This window comes from Haemaphysalis longicornis, unplaced genomic scaffold (genome assembly GCF_048455015.1).
Source record: "Haemaphysalis longicornis isolate Haplotype H1 unplaced genomic scaffold, Haemaphysalis longicornis Haplotype H1 scaffold_7, whole genome shotgun sequence".
Taxonomy (NCBI): Eukaryota; Metazoa; Arthropoda; class Arachnida; order Ixodida; family Ixodidae; genus Haemaphysalis; species Haemaphysalis longicornis.
Window position 1 is genome coordinate 74,753,224 of NW_027526422.1, and position 6,615 is coordinate 74,759,838.

The window sequence follows — 6,615 nt, forward strand, 5'->3', positions numbered from 1 at the left end:
GCCCGTGTGTACGAGGTTTCGGCGCATGTTAAAGGTCCCCAGGGGGTCAAAATTAATCCAGAGCCCTCCACATATATGGTGCGCCTCATCGTCTGCGCTGCGTCGGTGCGTTAAACCCTACAATGAAAGATAATGCGGAAAGTTGGACAAGTTGGTACCCGGATAACTGGGACATATTTTCTTGCGCAAAAAAGACAAACTTAGCGAAGAATACGGACGGGAAAAACGCTCGACATCACCTGAAAGTGCAAAACAATAAACATTTGCATCGGCGGATCATTCCCGCCGGTGCAAATGTGTTCCTAAGTTTGATAACACAATAGTCCTGCGCAGCTTTCGCGCGCAAACGGACAGAGTATTCGAGGCGTACAAAATCAACAACGAGGTGAGAGATGTATAAGCACCTGGTCCCTTTAATTATCAAAGAAGTAACTGGGTTATCTCAACAAGAAATGCGCCTAGTTATTTAATGTGCGCAGAAGCGGGGTTTTGTTTTAAAGGGGTGGTGGTGTTTTCATGGTTTGATGTGTTGTACTATCATTTAATGTCTAGCGTTTGTCCCGTCCGTATTCTTCTATAAGTTTCCGTCTTTTTTGCGCTAGAAAACACGTCCCAGTTATCGAAGATAATGCAAGCGGCGTAGATGCAAACAATTGCGAAGTGACGGGCGGAGACTGGCATCGGCGAAATGAATGCTGCAGTGTCTGCCCCGCGAGCATTTACCGTATTTACGCGCGTAATGATGGCACCCCTGAAGTTCGTCGTCAAAACACGACTTTATTTCCCGTGCAATGATCGCACCCTGAACCTGCCGCAGCCATATGTCGTATGTGGCCCAAGTCTAGCAGACGATGGTCGTGCTTACCTGTGTTTCACCTTCTTTCAAAGACTACGTGATTGCCGCAAACTTTCCGATAGTTTTAGCATATCGTTACCGTGTTTGCGTTACTGTTCACCGTGTTACCGGAAGCGCTGGCGACGGTGAAGCCTGTGCCCGTAAGTTACCGTTCACGGTAACTCTCGCGCTGCGCAGTCTACTCCCGCAAACGCGGTAGACGGTAACGTAAACACGGTAACGATATGCTAAAACTTCCTATTAGCGATATCGGCAAGCATGAGTTCATTATTGGTGCGGAAGGAACTCTCACTAAATGCACGTAATCTACTCACAAGAGAAAGGAAAAAAAAACGCGCTCAGCTTGCTGCGTCGGCAGCCGTGTCTGTTTTGATGTCCCGCACTGCGACAGCAGCAGCCACTTATTGCGTCGACCTGTTCTCACCTCGCAGGAAACTCGTTCCGGCGCGTTCCGTAATTCATGAAAACACTGCATTATGCGTCACTTTTCAATGCGGCTGGTGGTGGTCCGTAGAGTTTTTATTGCGTTTTTTTATTTATTGCGGTTATTATGTTCATGAGAACTCTCGTAAAAATTCTGACCTGCAACTTACGTGTGTTTTGTACGCTGAAACTTTTTTCGCAAAAAAATTTACCTCGCGTAATGAACGCACCCCTAAATTTGCATAATATTTTGGGGAAGAAAAGTGCGATCATTACGCGAGTAAATATGGTACCTTTAGGCGTGATTGTTTCTTGAACCGTCTAATTACATCGAGAACACCGGAGATGAAAAAAAGATTACTCCAGTCTATTGATGACAGGGTGAAACACAACAGCGGAGTACCCAAGATTTCACTTCGGGAAGTGTGTGTTTGTTGGGGGGGAGGAGGGGGGGGGGAGGACCTGTTTTGAAGGACCATACAGTAAATGAAATAAAACAAGGCAAAGGTGATTTATAGGGGTGATTCCGTGCTCCGTCTCATTTTCCAATTATTTAATTTCTTTAGAGAAATTGAGAGCATACTTCGAAGTCGCGTATGGCTGGCGCGTAGCATTGCCGTACAAAAATAATTATCGGATGATCGGAAGTCATTATTCGTTGATGGACATGGAGTTGTTGTTTTTGCTTGTTGCTTCCTATCACGCCCCCCCCCCCCCCCGCTTCCCCCTCTTTTGCGTAGGCCAGTAGCCAGGAATGTAGCAAAAAATAAGAAAAAAAAAAAGAGCACCAGCGGCGCATAGCTTGCCCGCGGAGTGGGAGACGCGCGCATCAGCAGGGTTAGAGTTCCTCTATATAGCTCGCTCCCATTGACGAGAATAGCCGTCATAAGATTTTGTACAAATTAACCGATTAACAGTATAGTTGCCATCGGCCATGACAACTAAACTCGTCATCGGTCATTTTGGGCCCACCCGCCGCGGTGGCTCAGAAAACGGTAATAATAAAAAAAAAAAAAAAGCCGCGGTGGCTCAGTAGCTAAGGCGTTGCGCTGCTGAGCACGAGGTCGCGGGTTCGATTCCCGGCCGCGGCGGTCGCCTTTCTGATGGAGGCGAAAAGCAAAAATGCCCGTGTGTACGAGATTTCGGCGCACGTTAAAGATCCACAGGTGGTCAAAATTAATCCGGAGCCCTCCACTACGGCGCGCCTCATCGCCTGCGTTGCGTCGGCGTGTTAAACCCTACAATCAATCATTTTGGGCCCTTGACGGCGCTTGTTTGCAATACACTGAGGCCATGCGGTGAAGCCAACTTTCAATTCAATGCGGAGTATTATTTAAACCTGCAACACTTTCCTAAATAATATGAGGTGCTCGTTAAAAATAACAACGTCGGTTTTAATACGACAACAAAATATGCGCCGTATGAGGCCCGCTGCAATAGCGGGCAACGTTTGTACCTATTCCTTACGGTGTTCTCCAATACAAAATTTCCACTGCATGGACATTTTTTTTATTTTCCTTTCTTCAGAACACACCAGGACTGACCACCTGCAATAACTTGGGACAAACCCAAAATTAAAGAAGAAATCTCGTAAGCGAGATTTTTTTTTCCAAATAAGGAAAATGTTCGTGAATTTGCTTTCTATATTGTACGTGACAATTTTGTTGCCGCCTTACAATTAATTATATCGCAATGACATGCTATGCCAAACCGCAGCGGCCTCCAATTTTATGCCGCCCTTTACGGCGCGCAACAAGGCACGTTTGCGGGCGCACGCAGCTTCGTCCAGCTCATGAGCAGGTGATTCGGTCGCCACTGATGTCTGCGAGCGCCAATGCAACCAGCACCCCTCTATAGCCCAGCGCTACCTTTTAAATGCAGAGCATTTCTTTAACTCACGATGTCACCCGGCGTTGGCTTGCCTCGGCGTCCGCAACAGCCGTTACAGGTGCGCCCTCTCCCCCACTCCTCCTCTCCCGCATCACGCTACCCTCCTCGCTCTCAACAAGAGGTCCGCACCCCTCCCCCTACACTATATAAAAAAATAATACTTACCGGCGCCTGGTTTCGATCCCACGACCCTGCGGGCGGAACGCAAGATACATGGTGCTCTACCCACTGCGCCACAAAGCCGACACAGAATGGAAGGCTACGAACGCGCCTTATATCCTTGACTCATTCAAACTACGTCAAGAAGCTGCTGATACAACGCATTCACTACCTGCGGGCGGAACGCAATGTACATGGTGCTCTACCCACTGCGCCACAAAGCCGACACAGAATGGGAGGCTACAAACGCACCTTATATCCTTGACTCATTCAAACTACGTCAAGAAGCTGCTGATACAACGCATTCACTGCTGATACACATTCACTGCTGATACAACGCATACACTAAACGTTAACGCAATACACCCACCCCCTATGCGACGCATTTACTCGAGTCCCCCTCGCGGGGAGATGGGCCCTTTTTGAAGACCGTCTCGCCGAGCATGACACGCCAGCAGAGCGGCGATTAAACATATCAGATAGGGCGGCGGGGGCAGTGCGAACACACACTTTGACCGGCGCTCCATGGTTCCCGTTGGCGCCCATACGCGGCGCAGCAATGCAGTTCGGCCACCGCTCCCGTGCTCCGTTTACTTCTGCGCGGACCTGTACCTTTTCGCACTGTTTCTGGACCTTTTGGACAATTAAGGTAGTGTTTGTGCACCCGCTCTACATGTCCATGAAGGCGTTCACTGCTACTTCGACAGGCAGGTTCGCGCGGAACACAGACTCGTGATCTGTTGACGTGAGGTTATGTCTGACGACCTCGAGCGGCTGCTCGTGCTCATCCATGAAGCAGAAGTTATAAGCTGCGAGACAATCGCGTGAATACGCGCGAGATGCGCGTGGCGCATACAATTATGAAAACATACCTTGTGATGGGCAGTTCTGCTCGAGTGCGAGGCACAGACGAGTATGTCGAATAACACGCTCGCTGATGTTCGCAGCAGATGAGCGAGCGACGTGCGCGTGTGCTTTCGACAAAGGAGCCATTGGGATGAAACACAAGCTTGGTTCATTCGAAAGATTGCCTGGTTAGAATCACACTGACACGACTTTTAACGAACACTTCGCTCAAATAAGCTACATAATTAGGAAAAAGGGGAATGGCCATGCGACGCACTAGCCATTTCCCGCAACAGAGCCTATGATGACATATGGGCCCAGCTGTGCGATCGGCGTAGGTCGGCAAAAGCAAGCGCAAATTAGGCACGGCTTATAAGCCCGCCGAACAAACTATTTGTACGTAAATGTAATGCGTATTAATTTTTCAGCAGTAAGATTGATGCGGTGAATAATGAAAATTACGAAAATCACGGAGCAAGAATAAGATAAGGGGGAAACGAAGCTTGCTAGCGTGTCCAGATAATGTCACAAGTGTTCGTCAGAGGTTAAGCTAGCGGCACCTGCCGCGGGTGAAGAAACTGCGCGGCCACCGCGGTCGGCATTGCACTGCGCAGCCACGGAATGAATTGCGGCAGCTGTCATTTCGTCCATCAGGAGCCGCTACCTTCTCCTTCGCCGTCGCAGCTACGAAGCTTGGCAGTCCGCCTTGGTAGGGTGGCTGAATGGCCTTGGTTTTCATTGTGACATTATCTGGTCGCTCGCCCGCGCTTGCCGCAATGGCCCGTCGCCTCCTATATAATCTTCCTCCGTGACAAAAATACACGCAAGCATAGAAGCACCGATGCGCACTGCTGTTGGTGCTGGGCGCACGACGCTTGTTTTAGCTGCACAGCACTCCGCCGCTTTGAAGTTGTCTTACACGACACTGGCCGATCGGCGAAAGCGACGTTGTCTTGCGTACGTGACCCTATTTTTCGAGGATGCCAGATGTTTCAGGAAACGATTACTTTCCACAGAGACAAGCAAAAAGCCGGGTGCAAAATAGTAAAAAAGAAAGCAATGGCGGAGAACGAATTGTGGATGTGTAAGTAGCTATAGCGCCATTTGGGAGGGCTGACGGCAAGCAAGGCTGCACAGCCGAATGACGCAGGGCCAGTTCGTTTGAATGCACGCACTTATGACTTCATTGCTGACGTTACAAAAACACGATTTGGTGGGAGAATCAAAATTTTAACTTAATTCCCTAAATTGATTAATTTTTCAGTGAATACGACATCATTTGCTGCCGGCAAAGCGCTGGGGGCACTATAAAACGCGAAATCTTTTGAATAAAACAAACTTGTATTTTGTCTTCATGGCCTCTTTAACTAGGAACAGGATTGGAGACGAGCGTCGGCAGGCGCGCAAGAGAGCGCGGAGAGCGAGAAGCCAGAACAGGTATGCAAAGGTCGACTTCGTGCTTCAGCTTCGCAGCGCATACCGCAGGCTCGCGCACGGAGCGAAACCATCGACCGCCGCGAAGCAGAGCGACCACAAAAGACCAAAACAAATTTTTGTCTTCACTTTAATGAGTGTTTGCTTTCCGGAACGTATACAATAGCCACAAGTACGTGAAAGCGTCCATCTGCTATTGTCAAATATTATTGGCAATTCGCCGATTTTTTTTTAGTTTTCCTTCCAAGCCACCCCCCGCTCTCCCATCCGATTTGCTGTCCAGCCCTCCGCCGTGTCGCCTTCATGCAACTCGGCACTACACCTTGAAACGATACCGATACTTACTTTAGTCTATTAAGAGTGAACTTGGAATATATGATGCAAGAGCGTGATTAAATACGCTGACAGCATCAAGAAAACGCAACGGCCACTCAGTTCGCCCGACCACTTTGTTTTAGGGCCACTACATTTAGAATCACAAACATATTTGACGCTTATTATGCTCGCTGCATTTTGTGACTGAGCCACGGAAAAAGCGGCAAGCTAGCGCTGCAACATGCATTCGTAACGATGACGCAAACCAGCAGTGTTTCTTGAAAATGCACGCATAAGTGCGCAGGTGCGCAAAAGTACGGCTCACCGGAGCGGACCAGCCTGCGGTCCGCGAGACTCGTTGCCTTTTACGCGCGATCATCGCCGATTGCGTTAGTCTTCTTGTTTGATCGGCGGTTATTAAAAAGTCCTTGTCACTAAGCGTATTAGTATAAACGAGTAGCTTTCACTTATAATTTCACTTCATACGACCACCGATCGGCGAATCGGCGAGTGGCAGAGCGCCGTCACCGTCCCAGCCCTTTCGTCGACGCTGTAAACGTATTTAGCGCTGCAAGGCTTTTTCCCTATAATGCCAAGTTGACCGCCGGACGAGATCGGACGCGTAGGGGATGGGCTGGAGACCGTGTAGCAAAACAATCGGCAGTATCGAGCTCATTTTGCTTCTGTCAACA